This window comes from Prosopis cineraria, unplaced genomic scaffold (genome assembly GCF_029017545.1).
Source record: "Prosopis cineraria cultivar Desert tree isolate PC_DT_omini unplaced genomic scaffold, ASM2901754v1 PC5, whole genome shotgun sequence".
Lineage (NCBI taxonomy): Eukaryota > Viridiplantae > Streptophyta > Magnoliopsida > Fabales > Fabaceae > Prosopis > Prosopis cineraria.
This window is the reverse complement of record NW_026555336.1, coordinates 8552083-8579519: the sequence shown is the minus strand read 5'-3', so window position 1 is coordinate 8579519 and position 27437 is coordinate 8552083. Positions and strand designations below refer to the sequence as shown.

Here is a 27437-nt window from a genome sequence, read left to right as displayed (position 1 = left end):
ATCAATGTGTAGGTTTCAAAAAATTTAATTTCCTTCCAATCATAGCGTTGTGAATCAAAGAATCTATAGCATTATATATATACAACTTAACAATAATCCCACTCAAAGAAGAGGAGCAATTACTAGGCCATTTATATTATCCACGGAAAAAGATTTGAAAAAAGACCACAGCATAACATATCATATAACATTACGAACACTCAGGTGAGGATTGACCACCGTCTGAAATTAATTTTTACCTTGCAAAGAGTAACTATGCCTGTAATTCAGATGCATATTCTACTCATAAAGAGCTGGGTTTGATAATCGTGGAGTAGAGATGGCAACCAGAGGCGTTTTCTTTTTCAATGTAAGACCATACTTTTCAGACATATCCAACTTTTGCCCTTGTGGTAGTTTCCAGTCAAAATAAATGCATCAGTGTTGCAACACAATATCAAACGGTCCTTTCTGCCATGGCCATTCCTGCATATATATTCGTCCTGATTCAAATGATAAATAACTGAAATCACCCCTTTTGTAATCATATTGATGAGAACCCAAGAATTTGGTGGGATCAAAGTCAAGAGGATTTCCCAAATAGAAGGATCTCTGTGCAAAGCCCGCAAGTTCACAAACACACGAGAGCCTTTTTTGATTGTATAGCCTCCCATACTTATGGTTTCACTTGGACAATGGGGAAGTAACAATGGAACTACAGGGTATAACCTTAGTGTTTCTTTCATAACAGTATGCAAGCATGGCAAATTCTGAATATGAGACTCTTCTACCATGTCATTCTTTCCCACTATACTATCCGATTCTTCTTGAACTCTTCTCATCACCTCTGATTTGTTTATCATATGAGCTATTGCAATCTCTATTGAGTTAGAGGACGTGTTAGCTCCGCCTACCATCATATTCTGTCCATAGTATTACTTGATTGATCAATCTTTTAAAAATACATAAGCTAAAAATTTAAAAATAAATCTTTTACACTGTGATACAAAAGAATAAAGTATAATTTTTGTCCAATAACTTTATATAAGGTTTTTGTTTAGTTCTTTAATTTTATATAGTATTTTTTTAAAATTTTCTAACCCTCTCAAATGATTACTTTTTATGTCAATCATTGTTATTTTAAAAAGTTAAACTTAACATCATTTATCTAAAAAATTAAATTTAACCTGTCAACAATTGAAAATATTTTTTAAATATTTAAAAATTCAGTGTAAAAATTTTTTAGTTGATAAAACTAATGGTATTATAGTATTAAAGACTAAAAACACATTTTCTAAAATTACAAGACTAAAATAAAATCTTGTATGAAGTTAAAAATATAAAGGTGCACTGTAACCTTTAAAAAAATAAATAATCTATATTATTTGAATAAATTAAATAAATCATTTTATGTATTTTTTGCTAAGCACAAGTGTGATCATTATCGAATTACGGTTGAATATATCTCACAATAGATTCAAACCTTGGAATCATTTTAGATATTTATTGTCAACAACTAGTGTGTGCGCGCGCGCGTTAAAAGAAATTGAAGGTTGAAAGAAAAATACCATGAGGAGGGCCTTAATGTTGTTCAGGGTAAGTGGCGTCTTGGAGTCTGATTCGTCCTTCAATTTCAACAAGAAGCCGATGAAATCATTACTGTCTTGCCACTCTCCTTCTTCATCTTGTGCCGCTGCTTAGTCATTTTTCGAAAATCTTATCAAACTTCCGAACCAACGAACGCATATGTTTCTCCACTCCTTGCAAGTCAAACCAAGCCAACCCAGGAAAAAAGCCTGATACGCTAGGCTTGCCCATTAGCTCCATCACAAGGGTCATAACTTCCCTGAACTCTGCTCCCACCATTACAGTCCTTTTATCCCCTTCCACCATCGTCGTCGCACCCCAAATCATACTTGTGTTCATGTTCAACACTGTAACAAACATTCTCTCGCCAATATCCACCGGCAACCCGACCTGACTATGTAGATAACCCACAGTTTTCCGGACCTCCTCGCGGCGGAGCGTATAGACGGAGCCCAAGGTGTTGCTGTTGATTATCCATTGTACAAACGCTTTTCACAATACTCGACATTTTCAAAAAATTAAATATTTAAAAATGTAAAAAAAATTTAATCTTTTAAAATGTAATTATTAACTTTTTTTCAAAAATACTCCTATCAATAATAACTTCATATTTATTGTAGAGTATTTAATACAGATAAATATAAAAAAATAAAGTTAATTAAAAAATAAGTAACTACTTTATTAAAGGGTATAATCCGATTAAAAATGTCTTTTATTTTTAAATAAAAGGAAGAAATATAAAATTATTCACTTTCATACATACAGACTAACAACCACATACTCATTGTTCAAGCCACATATAACAACATGAAGTAATATATGTCAAACATTAGTTGTTTCCATTTATTGAATGCCTCTACATAAACTACATTCATAATTTATAGTGATAGAATTGTACCTATTTTCACCATCATACAACAAAATCTTCAATCCTTCATACTTCTTACTATTGAAAAAGCAACATATAATAGCCATGAATAAATAAAGGCTTGAATAAATAATATTTAATTGAAGTGAATTGATTATATTTCTTAACATTGAACTTGTCTATATCCATTCTTCTTTGTTCTGAACTTCTGTTCCCAAATAATTACAATCAATTTATACTCCTCCGCCCACTGCACAAAAAGGCCATACATTATGATCATTACAATAGAACAATAATTTCCTAATTAATTATTTTATTCATTAAAATATAAAGTTATTGCATTAGGTTTACCTTTATACAAATTATAGGAAAAAGTAATAGCATTATGATAAATTAGGTAAGCAATTGAGATGTCTAGCGAATTTTTTATTATCATTAATTAATAAACATTGTACATGAAAAATAGGAAAATTAAAAAAAAAATTCCTCATATCCATGATTATACTTACGATTCCATCAAGAATGAAGGAACAAATTGATTAAAAAAAAAACAACATAGCATTTGCTTCATGCCTAAAATTTTATTAAAGGGTTATTGATAGTTGGACATCTATGCTGTGTTTAGTTATTAGGAACTGAATAGTTGGGCTTCAAAATGACGATGGCCATGAAACTTCAGAGCATAAGCCATGATAAGATAGCCTTTTATTAATACACCCCATTCTTCTCAAATGGTGTCTCTAAGAAATCAGAAATTAGATATAAGAATTACAAATATATTAAAGTGAGACAAGAGAGACCAAGTCATACCAGATAACTTCATTTTCTAGTCAAAAAGGAAAGCGAAACAACCAAGACAAGACAAAATAAAATTCTTACCTTGTTTGCAGTAATTAACAGTGTTGCTATAACATCTTCCTCTAATGAATTCTCCCTAGTTAGAAGCTTTTGTACAGTAGCATTTGCCGAAGAACATAGAAGTTGAAGATTGAATATTGCAAGCATTACTTGTGGCTGGAAACAATCACACCATCAGACGACTTGAAAATGCATGTGCACACTCTCACCTACTTGTTATGCTTTTCTTTCTTTATTTTATAACTTTTAGTGGGTTTCTTGATGTAACCATGTAAAATGCAATAGTTGCTTATTCAAAGTCATAACAAATTGCATGCAAAACTTATTTCTCGATTCTAGCATTCTAAATAAATATTATTGGAATGTTAAACAAATCCCATGGTTCAATGGGCTGTCAACTTTAAGTCTTGTCAAAAATTCCAATTTTATTGTTTTTGACATGCTATATGGGAGATGAATGAGGCCACATCTATACAAAGTCTCTGATGCAAACTAATACATCTATAAATCGGAGGCATACAAATATCAAATGACAACTCCCAAAACGTTATCAAGTCTGTCCATAAAAATCAGTTGCAAGAAATCAGTTACTTTTGTTATCAATACGCAACTGCTCTTGGGCCCAGACATGCCAAGAGGGTTGCAGCTCTAATTGACAAAGAAAAATAAAAAGAAGAAACCAAAAAGCTCATACCTTCGCCTCAGCCAAGAGTATTTCCATGCCTTCTGGTTTTTCCCTTCTAATACCTTTCTCATAATGTCTGCAGTCAAAATTGTAAGGCAAATAAGTTCTTCAATGGTACATTGCCATTTGGGACTTGCAACTTTACTTCATTAAACAACAATCTATACCACAACTATCAATTCATATCCTATCTCCGCTTGAATCTGTTTGCTAGCCTTAGATAAAGAAACCCAAAATTATCCGTGAGAAGCAATTTATTTCAGTATAGTACATGGGAAAACGGGTCTTTTGCAAGGGAAAGGAATACATATTAGATTTTAACATGTACTAGTAAGTATAAGTCATGATAAGACAACATCTAGTAATACACCTCATTCTTCCTTATCTTGATGTCCCTAAGAAATCAGAAATAAGATATAAGAATCAAAAGATATTAAAGTGAGAGAGACAAACCAAGTCATGCCTTTTTACTTGACAAACAAATGTTACAAAAGTTTCCAACCTTTACAGACAAATTTGTGGTTCTTTCATGTGCAAACTTGCCCATGAAGTGATGAAGAAAATTATTAGCACAGAAACAAAACCTTCTCAAAATTACTGACGTGTAAAGATAATATTTTACTTCAATTTTAACCAAGAAGCTTATCTTGAAATTACAACTCAAAATCAAGGTGGTGATGAAACAATAAAACACGAGACATGCTGCAAAATGCGCCAACTCATAGGATATTTCACTCGATGCACAGAATGGACAAAAACCATAATTAACACAGAGTTGGAAAGGGCGAGACAGATGTACCAATCTCAGCAGAACTGGTTAGAGGGAGGAGAAAGAAAAATTATTACTTTTGTTCTTCTCAAGAAAAGGAATGAGTACTTCTACCTATGCAAGCAAAGGACATGTGAATTACAATCAAACTCATCCTCACTCTTCTTCTTGTTCCCGATCTTACCACTGTGAGTGACGAAGTTTATCTCTCCAGCCTTATTTGTCAATCGAGTCTAATTTTTCATCGATATCCAATTAACTCCACTCTCTCCGAAAATCCCCTATAATTCCCGTCCCTCTCACGATCTGTCATTGAGAACTAAGAGTATATCGGGCAGAGGAGGGAGGTCGATGGTTCCTTAAGATGGGAAAAGATGAACAGTGGGTATACAGAAATGATAACGAAAAACACAATAGAGAATAGAAAATGATCTGAGTCGAAAAGTTACCGCGGTGGCCTCTCGAGAAGCTGTATACAAAAGGATCAGTTCGAAGTCCCACTGAGAATATCCAACACATCCTTCCCTTCACATTCTGTCTACTTCTCCTCGCCACCTTCGTCTTCCTCCAACCCAGTCTCCTCACTCATGAGTTGCTGACATTTCTTGACCTACTCCAGTTCTGTTAGAGAAGCGTCATGGTGGCCAGAGGATTAAAGAGGCAGCTACCATGCCATTGCGTTGCGCAGGTTTTGTGCATAAACTTCTCTTCAACCACCAGCACCCTCTTGCAGATCACATAGGCACCGTCACAATCGCATGGAAGTTGAGTAATATACGCCATTGTTAAAAGCAGACAAGCTCAACAGAGAAAAATGGAGAGTGAATAGAGCGTGTAGGATGAGAAGAGATAAACAGTGAGTAGGGCAGGGGAGGTGATATGAATTGACATTCACGGAGCTCAAGGTGATCAACTTTTTTTTTTCCCCTTTTTAATCAATAGTACCATGGTAATTAGCATCAATGCCATAAGATACCCTCAATCTGAATTAGGCAAACTAATCCATGAAAATCCCTACTATGAACAGTTACGTCTTGTCTTTGGGCTCCTCTACTGACACGTTGGCTCGGCTTCCCCTTAAACGGCTCGGCTTGAAAGTGACTGGTCAAGAGGAAAGTTGTCTAAATAACAAAAGAGACACTTCTACATGTGATAGGTTTTACACTGGCCTGTCAGGTATGCTTCTCTCTGTAATGCCTGGTTAAGGGTGAAGAGAAACTTGACTCCCTCATCATATTGATGATCTTCTTCAAAGCTCATTCGGAAAATTTTTGAAATTTTCTCTCTTCGCAAGTTCACCATTTTTTTTCCTTTGAATGTTACTGCTCATGCCTTTTCTTATTCCTATCATACAAAAGAATCTGAAGATCTCGTCATATGAAAGCATTGCAATCGTTCAGAAGTTGAGGGGATTATTGATGGTATGCTTCAGTTGACATGAGAATGACTATTCATTCCATCGAAAGGTAAGTTCATTTGTTTAAAGATATTGACTTTCTGAAAATTCGTCTATCTTCTCCACAAACACACTTGCTCTATCTCTTCATCTAATTTATTTTCATGGCTTTACTATTTATTACACCGAAAGGTAAGTTCATTTGTTTAAAGATATTGACTTCAACAAGGTTGTTGGGATGCATAGCCCATGATTTTGTGGTTAATTATTCATCTTTCTGGTTTCATTGAGCGGTCTTTCTTGATGCCTTCAACCATTATGTCTAGTGACCTGTTTTAGGTTCATTCAATTCTAACATTCGGATTAAAAATGAACAATGTACTAGAGTAGTTACATGCATAGGTTTAGTCCATGTCTTCCGTTGAATGGTTGTATATGCAACATAGGAGTGATCTTAACATACGTGTAATCTTTGATCTTTCTTATTATCAATGACTGATCAATCACCTCTGGAAATCTACCAAGTAGATAAGGGACGTATCTCTTCAACTCTTCCATGTAGTCTGCGCTTGGACAAACAGGGTGGTTATCAGCCAAATCCCAATGAATATTGTAGAATCCTAGCATTCTGATAAGGCCATACAAATAACGATGGATCAAATAACGAGCATCGTACCATCCCCATTTTCCTGGAAGAACTCTCCTGCCTTCATATCCATGTATGATGAGGCTGTCTACAGTAGCAGTTGTTCGATAGACAAGCAACGATCCACAGCTCATTCGGATCCATGTCACACCATGATCAGTCCAATTTTGCAGTATTCCATAAAATGGGGAGCTTGTGAACCTGTTGAAGTTCTCCATCTTTCTTTGTGTGTTGGTGTGTTAAACCTTCAATTGAATTGTTGTGGTGTATTTATTACATGTCTAGACTCTATTGATGAGGCACCTGGATATTCTTCTTGTATTGTAATATAAACTGTATTTCTGCACATATCACAATGTCTCCCATCTTATTTTTTATTCATGGTTGTAACCCTGATTATTTCACAGCATTGAAATTTGATTACTCATTGTTTTTGGTATGTACTTTCAGTCAATAAATAAGAAAATTGATATTTCTTCTTAACATTTAACTTCTCTGTGTACAAAATGACATGTTTTAGCTTTGATATTGTCTTCTCATAGACCCATTATATAAATTTTAAATAATTTAGACAATTTTGATCGTCGTACTATGGTTTAAATGTTTGCAATTTTTTTTTTTTGTTTTTAGTTCTGTCAGATAAAATTCAAGGCATATATCCCTTCGTTTTCATCAGAATAGTATTGCTATCAAATGTGTGGATATTAACAGATGTACAAAAAAGTCAAAGTATATGTAGCTTTATCTGACAAGTATTTATTGTTCTATTTAAACGTAATATCTGACATACCAACAGGCTGCACAAAAATAAAACGATACTAAACTTCACCTTAATTCAAAATTCGATCTCTCTCATAAAAAAAATTCAGTTAGGTAACTCATAATTCAATTTTGTTCAGTGATAACTTAAAAATTAATAAGACCGGATTTGGTTTGTAGAACTAGAGACTAATCCTGTCAATCCAATACTCACTTAGCTTTTTTTTTTCTTTTTATTCTATGAGAGGCAATAATTTATTTCAACATAATAAATTCAATTAAGATAGTAAAAATACTTATAATAATAATAAATTCATAATAATTTTTAACAATAAGAAAAAAATATTTCTGTTATAATTCAAATGATTTAAATTTATAACTTTAACAAAAACAGCACTCAATAAAATTCAACAACACTACATTACAACAACAATTTAAAAACAAATTCAACAAAATTTTATACAATTATCTCTTTAGCATCAATTACACTTCAAACATTTGTTAAAAATAAATTAATTATAATTATAATAAAAACATTAATAAGACTGGATTGAACCAAATAATCTGAATGCCTAGTCTCTTATCTAGTCCAACCTGAAAAATTGTCTAACTTTTTAATCTTTTTTATCTTAAAGGACTAGTATCTATACAAATCGAACAAGATTAAAATTATCTTAAGTTAGACTGAATCAAACAGGATTGAAAATTTTGTGCACAGTCCTACCAATAGCAGCCACTTTATTTGTTAAGTCCTTTAGGGTCATCTTTTTAGTTATATCTTTGATATATCTAGGATAGATCTTGATTTGTAGGGTCGATATTTGTTGTAATTTGGTTTAGACTTGCATTACTGCTTTTTGATTCCTTCCTTTATGCCTACCTTCGAGCTATTAATTACCCAAGGGTTAAACTGCTGTCTGATTAATGTTACATGTCAAATTGATTTTAGTTGTTGTCTGTCACACAAGTTCAGTTATTGGTTAACATAAATGGGCACTTATTTAAGTCTTGAAAGTTGAATTGACAGGTGCTTGTGCATATGCTTTTTATTTATTTTCATTTATTTTTTGTGCCATTTTTGCATGAAAAGGCCTCCGTGCGCATGCTATCTATTTCTATTTCCATGTAATCGCCTCTGTTCCATCTTCCTACACCCTTAAGGTTAGATATATTACATTTAGCCACCTGTAATAGACTGATATCATTGTAAGTATAAAACTATATAACTATTTGCTTCTAAGAATTTCTGTTAAAAACTATTTTTTTTTCAAACTATTAATTCTTTGTCATCTGAAGGTTAAGAAGTAGTTACCAATATTTGATTGTAAATATGAGTGAAGAAATATTATTTTTAATACAAAGTTATGAGAAGGTATTGTAACAATGAGTGAAAAATACAAACTTATGAGAAATACAAAATTAGCTATATACTAATTTTAAACATGATAAAATCCATCATGCTGAACTGTTCTACCTATTAAGAGCTATATATATATATATATATCCAACTTCGTTTTGTAAGTATGCCTCTCATTTAGTAGCCACAATACATTACAAATGAATGAAAGATACCAGTTCTCATTACCATATAAATGGCATGCAACAGATTAATTTGCCTGATTCAGATTGAAGATATCTTATGGTATAGATGCTAATCACCATGTTCTAATATGAACCAATCTACCACCTCAACTTCTTTTTTCTTTTTAAAAAATACCAGTTCCTCATCATTATGAAGGCCCTCTGTGAATGCATCTACCTTAAGCATTTATCAATTCATACTTAATGATTATGTAACCCCTAATATTAGCATTTGAGCTTATGAATAACCTCAGGACAAAATATAATAATAGTATAAGTAAGTTGTCTAAATTTAATTCTAGTTACTTTTACATTCCTAGTAAATAAAAAATGAGGATGAGATACATTTTCCTTTGCAACATTGCTTGATCAGTATTAATCAGCCACTCTCTAGTCAAAGTCATGAAAAGTATAACCTTGCATGCTAAGGTTCGGAATTGCTTTTTAAAATTGTCAGAATAAGCTTCAGATGCCTTTCTAGCTATAACAGACTCTGGTTTAGGTTCATATGCTCTGTTTCACCTTTTGGCACGGACTAAGGTGTATACTTGCTTGTGATACATTCAAACTTTTTTCTATAAATCCTAGCACAAGTAATATCTAAAACAAATATATATTCTGAGCTAAAACAAGTAGCCTAAAAGGCAAACTTATCCCTCAAACGTTCATACATCCATGTCCCATAATTAAGACAATTAAAACAAACAAATTAAAAAAAACATTTAATGAAAGATAATGGGGCTTGTAGCAAGGCTCTCCTCGCAAACAGTAGATGAGAGATTAAAACATCCCATAAAAAATATTTAGTGTAGATTTCATTTTTATGCACATCACCGGCATAGTTACTACAAAGCTTTGGCGTATCCTCGGATTGGATATTTACAACAGAATAATCAATAACGTTTCACATGCGAAAATGAATAAACTGCAAAATATCAAAGCAAGACAAGAAGAGATCATAACATGCTTTAATAAGGATTATTCTCAAAAGCAATGAGTAGAAACAAAACATATAATCAATTACAAAGGAAAGGAAACAATATGCTAAGAAAATATCTCAAAGAAGAAGCAGATCCTTCACAGTTAACATCACCAAAAAGAAAATTTTCAAATCACAAACCCTTAGCTCCTTCAAATCATTATAGTTGAAAGTGGTCCTGATATGACAAACCTCACAAAGCCTCTAACATGACCATAATGTATGAGAAGCTTTGACCTATCCATACACCTCCTTCCGTTTTGAGATATACCCTCATCCACCTCATTTCGTTTTGATTTTTAAAAAAGAAAGAAATATTTAATACTCTCTTAATACTTCTATCACAACACAACCATTTGACCAAGAAAGTATTATTATTCATGCATCAAGGACACATGTTAATCTTTGGTTAGCATGTGGGACAACTTCTGCACATATAAACAATCTTACTCATAAGGAATGCAAAAAGGGTAATTGCTTAAATTTGGCAACTAATCTAAGATTGAACGTAAATCAAGCAAAAATAAGTGCAAAGAAATACCTCTGCCATTCTACTGTAAAATAAAAGAATTGAACTAAACCTAAATCCTAAACAGCAATTACCCCCAAAATCATTAATAATTCTTAAACAGAGCATATGGAAGGAGAACCACACCAAAGAATAAAATAAAAAACAAAATGCAAGAAGAACAATGCTGAGGGTTCTTGGTCGCCATTGAAGTCTAGAATCTGGAAGTAGTAGAACAAAGATGAATGGCTTTTCAGAGAAGTTCACAGTACATCAAAGGAAGCATGATTTCAACGTAAAGTTTCAAACATCAAAAAACTCAAGGTGTTTCCTTAGTTCAAGCAATAGTGCAAAAATAAAAATTAACAAATAGAGAACTTAATAGGAATACAAATATTGAGATAAACTATGCAAAAATAAAGAAGAAACCTGCAATGAGATAATTGCTAAAGATGATGCTGCTCCGCCACGGTGACCAATCGCAAAAAAGCAAGAGAATCTGAAAACTAAAAATAAAATTTAAACTTTTAAAGGAAATAACAAAAACGGATAAGTGATAATGTAAAGTGATCTCATAAAGTCAAAGAACCTAGAAGCCAACATCACTTAGTGTGTGTTTGAATTATAAAATTTATAACTGAGGTTAAGATTCAATTGAAATTAGTGAATTGAAGTTAGAAGAAAAGTCAGTGAATATAACGTAATTTATATTTGGATACCTTTTTTCAGAAGTTAATTGGATAAATTAAATTTTGTTTGGATGATTTGATTTAAAAGCCAGTTAAAATATATAATAATTAAAATAGACATAATTATATATATATTATTAAGTTAATATTTTTTAAAAAATATTAAACTTCAAATTATAATTTTTAAAAAATGGATTAAAAATATAAAATAGAATGGTAAATAAAAAATATTACTTTTTGGAAAGGTAGAATGAAATGATAACTTTACAAAATATTCAAATACAAAAAGTTATAAACTCTGAGTGTGGTTTTGACTCTCTCTCTTGGGACTCATGTTTCTCCCTCCTTTAAGCCATGGCTAATTCCGGCTAACGAAAGTACCACCAGACCATCCTAAGATTGATGAACCAAATGACAGGAAGAAGAGGAAAAAAAAAATAGATGTTCCTCAAGCAATCATGGACAACCAAATGGAAGAAAAACCCTCGGACAGCAAGGAGGAATCTCGTGATGATGCCTCTGTTCCTACCACGGGTCCCCCTAAAAACAAAGGTAAACAGACAACTAAGCTACCCACGACCTACAAAGACTCCTTATTGGGATTCAATGGTATGGCAAACCGTGGAGAAATAATGGAAAAAGATGAACTTTTCAAAGATGACAATGAAATCTCCTGGATGCTACCAGAACCATCAGAAGAGGTTAAGAAAATGATGCATCTATACCCCGTTGTTCCCATAACATAAGAAGAATTCAACGAATGGTGCTAGCCATGGAACTATGCATTGATCCTCACTGTTTTGGGCAGAAAATTCCATATATCTCATCTAAGAGAAGAGCTTGCCTATCTCTAGGGCATCTCAAAGTTTGAGTTAATCAACCTGCCAAACAACTACTTCGTAGTTCACTTTCAAGATGCAGAAAACTGGAAAATGCATTACAAAAAAGTTCTATATGAAGGACCATGGGTGGTTAAGCAACATTATGTTCTGATTCAGCACTAGACACTATATTTTAACCCTTATCACAACCCGCTTGGACGTATTGCAACCTAGGTTTGCATACCAGACTTTCCCATGCATTGCTACAACAACCACTTTATCTCTCGATTGGGGGCTCGAATAGGAAGAACATTAAAAGTTGATATGAACACCCTTGAAGATATGCACTCAAAATAGTGAAAGTGGAAAGAGGTAAATTTTCCTGAATTTGCATTGAGCTTGATTTGCAAAAAAAAAAAGCTTGTTCCACATGTCATAATAGTAAGAGAAATCTTTAATGTTGTATACAAAGGATTAGGAGTTATATGTTTCTCCTGTGGTTGCTATGATCATAGAAAAGAAGCTTGCCCTTGGAGAACTAGCTCAAGCACATCTTATGAAAGTCAAAATCATTCAACTCCGATCATTGTGACTTTGACAAAGATGCGGAAAAGCAAACCAAAAGGGATGACAGATTTGGCATATGGATGCTTCACTACTATTAGATGATGTCTCATTATGCGAGAAGGCCAGATCAAAAAGATAAGCCAAGGGTCACATCAGGATATCATATAGGAAGCAAAAATCTGACTACTTTTGTATAGAAGTCAAGGTTTGCAATTATTGAGGATCTCGAGAAGGATGTTCTTTAAGAGCCAAAGTCCAACCTTAACACCACTCTGGCTATCAAAGCGCCTGAAGAAGATGTAAAGTTTAATACCACAAAGATGAAACAGGACCCCAAAAATCCACTATTACCAAGGCAACTAAACCAACTCACCTAAAGGAAAAGAGAAGAACCCACCTCTAAGTCAACCTACGAGCCTAAAGGAAAGGAGAACAAGCACCTTCTTAATGGGCCGTCTGCCAACACTAGTAATGAGCCCAAGAGCAAAAACACAAACCAAATGAAGCCCAGTGATTTAGGCCAGAGATTGAAAGGCATAGCTCAATCCAAAGGGAGAAGGGAACATGTGATGGTACAATGGTCCACTCTGACCCTATTAATGAATAATCCAATCATGTCCACTAACCTCATAAAGCATGAACAGATCAATCACCAAACTAAGCCCTTACCATTACTACTCCCAATCACCTCAAACACTACCACTCAATTAGACTCTTTGAAAACCAAGTCCAAAGCCTCCTAATCCTTTGGACTCTAACTTTGATGATGTTGAAGACTATATGGACGAATATGAATCGATTGTCTCAAAAATGCAGTATGCAAAAGAAGACCTCAACGAAGGGAATGAGCCACAGTAATGCTTTTCACCCTATTAATCCTTCAATTTTTCATGATTTTTGCCTCTTGGAATTGTAGGGGTGCCGGAAGTCATGCATTCCCTTCTATTTTCAAAGATATAATTAAGAGAAATCATATTGACATTCTTTACCTTAAAGAGCCAAGAATTAGTGGACCACAAGCTGAAAAGATAGTATGAAAGTTGGGTTTCAACAATTGGATCCATATAGAATCAAATGGCTTTGTAAGAGGGATTTGGATTCTATGGAATAGCTCTAAATTTATTGTTGATTACTTTACCTCAAATGTGCAGCTCATACATTGCCATGTCACTGACTTAAAAAATGGAGACAAAGTGGCCTTAACTGTAGTTTATGGGGAAAATTCTAGCAATGGTAAGAAAGCTCTCTGGGACTCAATAAGATTGCTTTCTCACTCTATCGCTGAATCGTGGCTTGTTCTTAGTGACTTCAACTCCTTCCTTAACCATGATGATAAAGAAGGAGGCCACCATCTACTTTAACAGATATGACTTCTTTTAATGCCTGTATAAACTCCTCTGGCCTATTCATTCTTAACCACCAAGGTGACAAATTCACCTGAGGGAAGATTGATGTTAAAGAATGTCTTGATTGGGCTTTTGTAAACCTCCCTTGGATTAACAAATTTTCAACTTTATCTCTACTTCATGATCTCTGCTACAAATGAGATCATAAAGTTATTGTGTTTAGCTCAAAACGCCTCCAACCTCTTCCTCTAAGAATAAAAAGATTCTCATATCAAGCTGCATGGGCCATAAAGGTTGATTTCTAAGGACTCATTGCAAAAGCTTAGAATCAACAAAGTTAGACTGATGGAGTCTCTACTTTTTAAAGAACTTCCATTGAATGGAATAATTCCCATGTCGGGAACATCTCGAAGAAAAAGCTAGTGGTTCTCTAAAGACTAGAAGGGATAGATAAGAGCAAAAAGACAAATCCCTATAATAGACTTAAAAGGCTTGAAGATAAGCTTTGGCAGGAGTACATCAAACTCTCTAATCAAGAAGCAATAATCTAGTACCAAAAATCACGTTGAACTGGCTTCGATGGGGCAACAAAAACACCAGCTACTTTCATACATCAACCATGGTAAAAAGGAAATGACAGAAGATTACCTCTCTTAAAAATGATAAAGGTACATGGGTCTCTGACCAATCTATCCTCAAGCAAACGGCAAGAAATTTCTTCAAAAGTCTTTATTGTAAAGATCCTTCTGTGCCACCTCTAAATGGTTGGTTTTCTACTTTTTCCTAAGCTACATGATTCTATTTTATCATGGATTCACAGACAAGTTGATGATATAGAAATAAAAATGCTGCTTTCCCTATAGGTGCATCCAAAGCTCCTGGTCTTAATGGCATTCAAGTCTACCTTTTTCAAACTCAATAGAACATAATTAGAACCTCTATTTTTGCTGACCCTTCTCAAGTCACCAGCATCAACAAGATCAATATTATTCTTGTTCCCAAATGTAACAGCCCCTCCTCTTTAAAGGACTTAGGCCCATCTCCCTTTGTAATATGAGTTTCAAAATTGTGACAAAACTGCTGGAAAACAAGCTTAAGAGTGCTCTAGATAAACTAATTGGGTAAGAGCAATGTAGCTTTATTGCAGGGAAATCTACTATGATAACATTATAACAACTCAAGAAGTCATCCATTCCATGCGATGCACCAAGAGGAAAAAAGGTTTTGTTGCTATAAAAATGGATATGGAAAAGGCTTTTAATAGACTTGACTGGATTTTCATAGAAGATAGGCTAAATTGCATTGGCCTTGAATAGAACCTCATCCACCTTATTATGACATGCATCAATTCAGCAACAATATGTGTCCTTTGGAATGGTAAAAAAAAGTGAAGAGTTCAAGCCATCAAGAGGCATTCAATAGGGTGACCTTCTTAACCCTTATATCTTTGTTTTATGCATGGAGAGGCTTAGACATTCTATTAAAGCTGAATGTGAATCAAAAAATTAGAAACCATTTAGATTCACTTGGAATAGCCTCAAAATCTCATATCTCTTCTTTGCTGATGACCTTATCTTGTTTGCAGAAGAATCAATTGACTAAATGGAAGAAATATGGCATATCATGCACAATTTTTGCCTTGCTTCTAGTTATAGAGTAAATCTGGATAAATCTAAAGTCTTTGCTTCCCGCAACGTCAGTTTTAATCATGCTCTACAACTTAGTCAATCCTTAAGGATTGGACTTGCATCAGACTTGAAAGTACCTTTATGTCCCCATCATCTATAGAAAAGTCACTAAAGCTACCTTCAAACCCTTGGTTTAAAAAGTTAGTAAATGCCTATCTAGTTGGAAAAGCAAATACCTGAGCATGGCAGGGCGATTTGTTCTCATCAAAGCAGTTTTATCTACTATGCCCAGTTACCAAATGCAATGTGTTCTATTACCTAAAGGTACCCTAGCTAGAATTGAACAAATCAGCAGAAGCTTCCTTTAGTCTCAAAATGAAGATGCTAAACACATTCATATAGTAGTGTGGGATACAATGATCAATAAGAAAGAAGATGGTGGTCTTGGTATTAGATCTCTGAGTAATCAAAACAAACCTTTCATTCTCAAGCTTTATTGGATCTTATAGACAAAGCCTGACACTTTATGGGTTCGTTGCTTAAAGGCTAAATATAATTGTGACCCCTACCACCCAAAATTTATGAGGAAAAAAGAAAATCCTCTCTTACTTGGAGATCCATTTGTGATGTCTAGGATATATTCTCACAAGCCTTGGGAATGAAAATTAATAGTGGCAGAAACACTTATTTCTGGCTTGACCTCTGGATGCCTGTCCCTAAGCTACTCTTATGCTATATTGAACAGAATCCTAACCTCTTCAACTAAGTAGCCATAGTGTGTGACTAGCTTCTTTATGATGGGCTTTGGAATATATCTCCTTAGTATAATTGTTTGCCTTCTTGGGTCATAAATGTTGTTAAATCTACCAAACTACCTACTAGATTTAGAACTGATGAGTATTGGTGGAGACCATCTACAGATGGCCAATTTACTGTGAATAACACCTATGATTATCTTACTCAACCTTCTATTGATAATAGGAACTCCCTTTAGGTGAGAATATGGAGATAGCTGGTTTAGAAAAAATCAAACTTTTTATGTGGCAAGTGTCCCATGAAAGAGTTGCTACAAACTCACTCAGAGCCTTGAGAGGTTTCACAAATAACTTTAAGTGCCCTTTTGAGTGTCATCATGAGGAAAGTTTAATCCATTTATTGAGAGATTGTGAACAAGCGAAACAGATTTAGAGAGGGATATTATCACCTAACTTTACTTCATCTTTTTATATTGGTGATTTGTAGGTTTAGCTCAATTAGAACTCTACACACTCTTTAGGATATTTTGTCTTTAAATCATGGCCCTGGATGCATGTGTTCAATTTGGTTTATTGGGGCCTCTTGACCTCTCGTTGCAAATTTGTATTTGAAGGTCAAAAGCCCAAAGTAAGCGAGATAATACACAAGTGCATCCATCAATTGTCAGAATAAGTGATCAATAACCAACTGATTCATAAGGTTTTCCTCAATACTTTATCCACCGAGGACGTTTGGACTCCACCCATTAATAGTCATGTCTGCCTTAATGTCGATGGTTCTGTCAAAGATTAACATCACACTGCTTATGAGGGAGTAATCCGAAACAACAAAAGCGAATAGGCAATAGGTTTTCACAAAAACCTTGGTCCTTATCAAAGTGCAAATGCTGAAATCTTAGCCATCAAAGTAGGTTTAAAGGTTTGCCACCAACTAAACTATAAAAAGATTAAAATATATTCAAACTCCAGGGAAGCTATCCATACTTTGAATTATGACCAGGCCTTTGATCACCCATTACATGATGACATAGAGTTTATTAGGAATTTTCTCTTCCTAAATGAGGGGGTCACATTACAACATTCCCACAGAGAGATTATTCAATATGTAGACTACATGGCTAAAATGGGTCAAGCAAGTCTACTTAAGATAACTTTGCTGCCCTGGGTTCCTAATGAATGTCTTGCTATATACTTAGTAGATCAATGTTTTGTTTAACCCCCATTTTAGTTTGCTAAACTTCTTCTAAGCCTAGCTTACCTCTTGTATTTCAAAAAAAAAGTTATAAATTTATAAATTATAAAATATTTAATCTAAAAGGATTAAATATTATAAATTATAAAGTATTTTTTGGTTGCCTCTACGAACCATGCCTCACTGAAACAACCAGAAGTTATCATCCTTACAAGGTGTGAACATGACGTCAACCTCATTATCGCAAATCCACTAACGTAGGACCACGCTGGACCTTTTCTAATATGGAAGTCTCCTTGCTGCAATGCTACTTAATGATCTTCCGTGAGTACTACCAAAATTGCTACTTAAAGTGACGATACAGGGGAGCATCAGGCCCATGCAGGTCGTGTTAATGTTGGCATCTATTGTGGAAGATTTGGTGGCGGCAACGGTATGTTAGTATATGAAGGAAGGTCGCCGTCTAGTCCTGTCGAGTGTCGACCCCTCTGATTTTGACCTCCATTATTCTTAAAAAGTGAGCCACGTCAATTTGTGTTTGTGTTTTCTGTTGTTTCAGTATTTGTATAGCTATATGAGAGATGAAACGATCTAATTAATTTGGGGTGGTGAACAGGTTTGCAAAGGAAAGAGAAGTTAATTGAGCTTAGATCTAGGAGCTTCTTTTTGTGCCCACGAAAGTACAGCAGTATAAGCCTAATATGAAGCGAGGAATACGATAGGCGAGCAGAAGCAAGAAGAAAGAAGGGACGATACCCTACAAATTCAAACATTGTATGTAATCAACACATAGTCGATGGAAGATTAGAAGGCTACAATGATAGCGAATACAATTTCTAGTCAAAGCTGACTCGTGAAGACTCATGAAAGCTAAGGCAGAGCAAAGTCGATCATTGATGAAGATTATAGAGAGAGAAGACTGATAAAACATTAAAATACTCTCAACGTTCATTAACACTCGGTAAAAAGCTCCATCTAGCAGCTTTGTTAAAAACAAGCGTTTCCCTTCCAAGTTTACTTTTTTTAATCCAAACAAAATTTTGACAGCTTATACCTTTCCAACTTAGGTTGGAGCCATCCTAACCTAAGTTACAATGTTATCCAAACATACTTTGGAGTAGATGTGGAGTCACCCGAAGTTAGTTGACAGTGAAGACGTCTTCTCCTTAATCTAACGAAAGAAGCAAGGAATAGTAAAGCAAGAAATAGAGAGCAACGCGAACAAATTTGATGACACTCTAAGTAGATGACCAGATTTGACAACACTCCATACACTCAGAAAAACATAAGATTGAAGCTTAGGATGCTAAACTCTTTTGGTTGATTTGTGCATCAAAGGTAGCTCAAAGAACTTCATTTCTCCTTTTAGATTGAGGAAATAATAGAGGGCATCTACTCACCAGAAGCTCTATCTACTTACTAAAACATGGCTGACGGACATGAAGAAAAGAGAGAGTGACGGTGCGGCTATTAGAAGAGCAGGGTTGATATAGTAAAAAATGAGGCCATTGATTAAACTAACGGGGGAAGCGAAGGTAAGAAAGAAACCAGTGAAGAATGAGAGGAAAGATCAAATGAAGAAGAGAAAAGAAAAAAGGAAAGAAGGAGAGGGTATGGGAGATGGAGAACAGAAGAGAAAATGGAAAAAAGGAAGAGGAAGCAGACATTGGAGAGAGAAAGGTAAGGAAGAAAAGAAAGGTGAGAGGACATGTAAGAGGGAGAAAAAAGAAAGGGGAGAAAAAGAAAGAAGAAAAAAGGGGACAAGTCATGAGAGAGAGGAAAAAAAGATTGAATTTGAGAGGTCAGCTAGTTAGGTGAGAGAAAGTGAGAAAACTAAAGCATTTTAAATTTTAAAATTTATAAAACTTGAGGGGTAGACCAAGAGAAAGAGAAATAATTAGACCAAAGTATTTGACCAGAATTTTTTTAGAGCCTAATGCTTAGTCAAAGTTAGTTTGTGAAAGGCAGTAAGCCCAATGTCAAGCTAGAAAATATTAAATTAGCCATCACTGTTCATATGAACAATGAAAATGAAAGTAGAGAGAAGCTGAGATGAGCCATTTAGAAGTTGCAGCTTAGGAGGTTTTTATTTTATCGATAATAGAATGGCTATCCACCCAACTCTTCTATGTTGTTTTCCTTTTATAATTTATTTAACGTTTGTAACTTAAAATTCTGCACTTATCCTATCATGTGTTTTTTTGTTGTTTATATTTGTATGGGCATGTATGTTAGGTTAATTGAGATTGGGATTCTAGATTCTATTGTTAAATCTTTTATTAAGTTGTGTTGATTTTATGCTAATGTTGTATTTAATCTCCAGTCAAATATATAGTACAAGTATGGGGTGTGATTGAAATCAATGTTTTAAAGGTTTTGTGTTTCTTCCTTTATTGCTTTATAAAGTTCTTTAGATACAATACAATGATTCTGGTAAGGTTATTATCAATCACAATCCAATATATCATATTGTGGAAGCACATGTAAATAAATAAGATATTCCACAGTTGTATATGAAGTAACTTATTATTTTGTAAACTTAACTATTGTCATTTTCCTTATATGTTTCATAAACATAAATATATTTATTTTGTGATGTACAAGTTATAGAAAACATTAATTAATAATCAGTATATATTTCTAACTATAAAAAATATGAATAAATACCTATGAGGCCTTTACAATTTATAGTGTTTATATATTCTATAATATTTTGAGCAACATATGGAATATAAAAAAAAGAGTGATATTGATAAGTACAAAATATGAAGTCTAGTCATGTATAATAGAAGAAAGGTGCATCCTTATAAATTCATTTCTTAATAGAAAAACGTTAAATAAAAAAAGGTATATAATAATCCTAGAAAATATTTCCTCATTTCCATCCTCAGTCATTTGAAGTTCAACTCCTATTTCAGAAGGTAATGGTAGTGAATAGTGTGGTAACACCAGTTCTACACTGTCAATACTCTCTGATATCAATCCTTTATCATTATAGCTCAATGTCATTGATTAGAGATGAATAGATAGCAAATTGTATAGTATAGGACATATCTTCATATATATGAAGTCATGGAAGTTTTGTATTTTGTGGGATTGATGCAAAAGGAGTGGAAATCAGGCTTGTAAAAAAGGAGTATGTCTTTCCAATTCTTCTAAGTAATAGGACCAATGCACAAATGAGAATAAATCAACCATTTCCTAGCGTAGATTGATGAATCCTATTGCTCTTAGTATTCCATAAAAGTATCTGCAAAATAGATAATGTCTTTTATACCATCCTTATGTGCCTACAAGAACTCAACATCCTTCGTACCCGATGATTTCAAACTCACTGGATAATTAGCCAAATTTTCAATGATAGCTAAAGGCCCATAAGTTATACATACCATGGAGACACCGTGATCCACCCAATGCTGCAACATTATGTGGAATTTGTTAAGATCTAAAACCCTTAAAATTCTCCATCTTTCATATAGTAGAAGAGTTAACAGGGAAAAATCAAAAAGTAATCTAAAGGTATGTTTAACAAGGATGTCGATAAACAGCTTGAGAAGGTTGATTTATAAATCCTTTTACATATTTGACAATTACATTTTGACATGACTACTCATTGTAAAGGTTTGTTCAGCTAGGGCTATACATTGAAAGCTACGTGATTCACTGCAAGAAATTATATAAATCAAATATGCATTGTCATTGCTTCTTATTAGCTTTGATCAGAGCAAAACGTCTCCTTCAAAGCATCATGGAGGATTACACCATTTCCTTTAATAAAAAAATGGTAATTACTTTCTATAACTAGATATAGATGAACTTTCACTATTCAGATATTAATGATATTTTTTGTTGGTCTTTGTATTAAATGAGTTAGAAATCTACCCCTAATATCAAGACATGTATTCCTCAATAATACAATATAAACATAGCATATATAATTAGGGCTGTGCAAAAAAACCTCAAACCCGGTCTGTTTGGTTTAACCCGGTGTGACCCGGTCTCACCCGGTCCTAAAAAAATCAACCCGAACAAAAGACTAGACTAAACGGGCCAGACTACTCATATGGGTCAGACCAGACTAGAGACTACTCTTTCGGACCAATCAGTCTGACCCAGTCCAGGTTAATTTTTTAATATTAAATATTAAATAATTATATTATTTATTTACACAAAAAAATTCTTACGCTGACTAACTTGCTGGACGCTGAGCTTCACATCACGTCTCATGCCTCAGTTACAGTTCCTCTCGCTAGCCTCGGTCCTCGGATTCGGTCTGTGAAGTCTGACTTCATTGCACCACAAAAATATATTATATAGAAAACTTTCAGAGATGGATAACGAGTCTTTCTTCAATATTATAAGAGATGTTTTTAAAAAATATCATGTTAAAAAGTACCAATCATTTTAGGCCTTTTAAAATATAATCAATATAGTTTTTTCACAAATGTATTCATAAGGTATAATTTTTAAAAAAGAAAAGGGATATAAAAAAAGCCTATAATATTAATACAAGTAATTATAGGAAAGGGAATATAAGGGCTTTTTTTTTGGAGTGAGTTGGATTCAAGAAACTAGACTGGTCCAGTAACCCGGTGGACCAAGTCCAACCTGGTCCAGGTCCAGGGTCCAACAAGACTGGACCAGTCCTCGGACTGAAAATTCTAACCCGGTCTCCATTCAGACTAAACTTCGGTTTGCATCCAACCCGATCCAGTCCAATATTTGTGCAGCCCTATATATAATAAAAGCATCTGTTGCATAGTAAGAAGGTCATATCTTTTTTGTTCAAAAGTGAGTTGAAAAAGCATCAGGATGCCTGCTACACTGTACACCGATGTATCATGAGCATTTATATGACAGTAATTATGATGATTGATTGAGAATTAAGTTTACTCTCAATGTTTAATAAACTAAATCTATTTTAAGTTAGTTCATATAAAATCTTTATCCTACATAATTGATTGGATTCATCTTTTGTGATCTTCCTTATATCTACTTAATATATAAGAAGATTACGGTGTTACTACTACCTTACATCAATCATAATAATCAAATTTCATTTTAAAAGCTTTGGCCAAAGACTTATTTTGTAAAATCATTCAATTCATAATATAATCAGAGATATACAGTGAAAGTAAATCATTCATTCCTCTAATACGTAGTAGACATAACCCACTAGCATTTCTATTCTAATGGCATGCATTTCATCACAAAATAAAATTGAGAAATGGTCTGTGCGCTATAGTGTGTAGTCCATGCACCATGGCGTGCAGTCTACACGCTCACCCTTTCTGTGCTGTGTGCCACGGCATGTGTCACTATGTGCTATGGTGTGCCTGTCTGATTTTTTGCTGTCATTTTGACAACAAAAATGATAAACTTGCAGCATGCGCTGTTTTCACATACGACATCCGATTGGAGTGATTCAAGCGCTCACATGAAGCTTGGCTCGTATATTAACTAATGAGATATTTGGATATGATCTAATGGTCTGATCAAAATTTAAACACCCAGGTGCAAAAAGTCACTTTTTTTGAAAATTTTGCGCACCCAAGCGCTCAAATCGATCTCTTTCTCTCATTAGACCATATTAGGCCTTGAATCAAATCCAAAAGTATCTAATATATCTAATTGATCACAATTAATCACAATCATACTCATATATCAAAATTTGATCCTTCTATGGCTAATTTCCACAATTCACTAACTTTACACATTTTGCCATTTTTTGGCATAATTTAGCACACTTGGCTATTTCTTATCACATTCAAACTTATTCATATTCACAATATAATCTTAGCCCTTAAATTACTCATTTCATCATAATTTGTCCCTTGGCTTAAGATTCACTAACACAAACAACCATTTCAATACAAACATACTCAATCATAGCTCCTTAATTCATTTCAACATATATACACACAATCAAGCTAGATTTTACAAAATCTCAATTCAATTCATGCATGCAACTCTATGGCAACTCATTTATACACATTTATACAGTCTCAGTCAGTTCATTGCACAAACTTAGAATGCATGGCTTCACAACTCAAGCCAGACCAAACTCTCTTTCCTTGGCCTGATCACTTTTGATCCTAAAAACATGTAACTACAGGGGTGAATAAAAATCTTAATAACAGAATAACTCACTCCATTGACTACCACATGCAACAATATAGAAGTAAATATAGTATATCATTAAAACCTCATAAAATAGCATTCATATTATATATCTCATTTCATTCTCAACTTTTCCTCAATCATATAGGATTCCATGTTATCCTAACATATTTCATCATATCATATATCATGCTAACATGATCTCTACCAACTGAACTTTCAAATTACCTCGACATGAAACCATAGGTTCACCTTAGATCAATGTACACTCTCATTAGTCTTGAGCTCACCTGCAATGGTGGAATTACCTGATCAAATATGTTCTAATGCACAATATGGACTATGGTTTCCCCCAATACACATAATGGGGCATCGTTGACTCCAACACCATATCACAAAAACACTAGTAGTCTCTTATCTCCAACATCATACCTCAATAGGCACTAAAGAGATCTTCTCTAACACCACACCTTTCGAGGCACTAAGAAGAATTGTGTCCAACACCATACCCTTATGGGTACTAAGAAAACCTTACCATATAGTCTTTAACATCTCCTTTACTCAGGTGAACTCTCACCCCTATGATCATGCTTTCCTAAACCATTTAAGGTTTTCATTTACCATTTCATACTTTCTTACACATAATTTATATAAATAATACTTTACATTACAAAACACATATTTCAATACTTATTTCAATCAAAAGTCATTTCACACATAACAATCACTTAATGTTATAAAACATGCTCAATTTAGAATTGTTTCATGCACTACATAGCATATTAACATACAATTATAATAAACAGTCAAACAAAGAAAGTTATTTGGTTACCTCAATCCTTCTATCACTAGAAAGGTTACCCGTGGATTTCAACTATCACACAAGCTTATCTCAAACTTTCTTCCTCTACTCATGCATCAATATGCCAATCTAAACACATTTGGCACATTTTAGTCATTAGTCCATTTTGACCAAAAACTTATTTTTACTACTTAAGACTATATTCATCCATAAACTCTTTTTCATTTATCTATTCTAAGTCCATGACTACCTAATTACTACTTTACATCACCTTAACCGGTCTTATTTTACTCAAATCAAATTTTTACCTTAAATTTCTCTCTCTAAGGGCTAAAATTGAGCTTACGAGTTCAAAGCTCTATAATTCAACTTTAAACCAATCACAAAGCTCTAATTTAACTTTCAAGAACCTTTTTATTACTATTAGAAAAGAATCAAACCTCTTAAATTCCATCGATTCAATTTTTCTATAACTCATTTTAGAGAAATTTGTGTAGAATGGAAGATAAGAGTTATACGTAGCTTACCTAATAAGTTATTGATCCAAATCACCTTTCACTATTCCAAAATGGCTTGACGTAGCTTCTGAGCCCTTCTCCTCTCTCTATCTCGTGTGTTTCTCAATTTTACTCCTTTAAAATTTCTAAATTTTTATGACTTATAAAGGAAATTTCTAGTCCATGCACCGTAGTGCATGCAATACAAGTCGCGGTGCGTGGTATAATGAGATTCTCCCCATACGCATTTGCTTCGGCTTAAAACGTACTCGTATCACCCATATATGCTCATACAACACACAGACAAGTTAAAATGCTAATTAATCATCCGAATCTCTAATCCCATACTAACTTCTACTTCACCCTTAAGTAACCTCTAAATTCAGGATTAAGAAATTTAGAATGTTATATCTTTTCAATTCTTTCCTTATATATGATAAAATTTGGCAGAAAGTAGTATGGGAAATGAGAAGTGAGAAACAATTCAAGTACCCTATATACTCTAATGAGTTTTTTATATGTTTTTTTGGATTTAAAGTTTATATGACAATTTAAGGTTATAACTTATTAGGGATAAATCAGATTCAATCTGTTTCCAACCTACAATGATCCTTTGTAAGTCAACATGAGTTTGCTCTATGCAGTCACCTGTCTAATGTCATAGAGTGAAAATTAAAGCATATATGGAACAGAGTTTCAAAATTCTATTTACATTCATTGTGGAGCTCATAGGAGTTGACGTTACTGTTGATTGATTTTTTAATATTATACTCAATTTAATATTGATTTTGTACACATTAATGCCACATTATCATTGGCTTCCCTCACTAAGTGGTACTATGATCCTCTTTTTGTCTCTAAGTGATAGAATATTTAAATCCCTTTTATGCACAAAGATAACCTCATTAAGTTATAAGCAAACAAATTAATCTTAAATGGCCATGTTAACCTGACTTTCATATTGAACCGAATAAACTTTTATTTGTACTCCAGTACAAGAATTCTTGACCTTACATGCACACTGACTCTCACACTTAGAGGTTAAGTCCTTATATGTAGAATGGAAGAATAGGCTAATCATGCTTCAATTAAGTTTGATAATTCTTCCTTAGGAGCATGCTAACCAAATCTGACCCAATACTGAAAGTAACAATTCATCTACTTTATTAGACTCTTATGATGAAAATAAGGTTGCTTTACAAGCTTAGATTTATTTACTGGTAGGATTCCTGCGTACATGCAATGAGCTATGCTCTTTAGAGTTTTTAATATTAATCTAAATTTAATATTGATCCTATACCTATTATGTCCACATTATCATTGGCTCCCCTCATTAGGTGACACTATGATCATCTTTTTCTTCATAAATGATAGAATTTTATATTCTTTTTTTGCATAGTTAGATATACTCATTAGCTTCTAAGCCTAGAAATTAATTTTATAGGGAAATGTTAATCTTCAATTCATAATGAAGATCCATATTGAACCTTATAAACTTTTATTTGTACTATAGGACAAGCATTCTTAACCTTACATTTACAGCAATTCTCACATTTTAAGATCACATCCTTGTATCCATGATTGAAAAATAGTTGATAATGCTTCTAATAAGTATGATCGTTCTTCCTTATGAGTTAGCTAATGAAACATGACCAAATACAAAAAATAATAATTCATCTACTTTATTACCCCATTATGCTGAAATTTACAATGCATAAATGAATTGCATGCTTTCATCTTCCTCTTCAATAGCCAATCCTATTTCCTTTCAGTGAAGATGGATATAGAGATGATGTGGATCATAGGGAAGAGACTATTAGCACTATAAAGAAGAAGAAAAGGGTTAGCATGAGGGAGTACTTCTCCTATAGACTTATGACATGAGGACATGAAATGTCAACATTGCTTTATGCACGTAAATTGTTACAATAATTTATTGTTGATGGATATATCATGATTGAATCACAAAGATTACTTTGCAAAAAGACTCATTAAAAGGAGCTTAGAGTTAAATTGTATCAAGGGTTGTCCAATACACTTATTAGTGGAGAACGGAATGCAAATTCTAGTGGTAAGCAAACTATTTTACCATCATCCTTCACAATAGGAGCAAGATATTTGATTCAAAATTATCAAGATGCAATGACAATTTGTCGTTGGGCAAGATATCCAAATATTTTTCTCACTTTCACATGTAACCCTGTATGACTAGAGATCACTAGATTTTGTAATCAAAATTCATTATCTCCATCAGATTGACTAGATATAGTATGCAGGGTGTTCAAATTGAAGTTAAATTCATTAATGAAGATCATCAAGGACAATAAGGTTTTTCAAACTATTTAAGCAGGTTAGAAGTATATAGTAAATTAAATTGTGTGATTTTTTTTCCTTATACATTACCT

General features: G+C 33.7%; 1 pseudogene; it reads right to left on the bottom strand.

The window, feature by feature from the left end:
* Positions 1 to 279: 279 nt before the first annotated feature.
* Positions 280 to 2477, bottom strand: LOC129310729 (flavonoid 3'-monooxygenase CYP75B137-like; annotated as a pseudogene).
* Positions 2478 to 27437: the final 24960 nt, after the last annotated feature.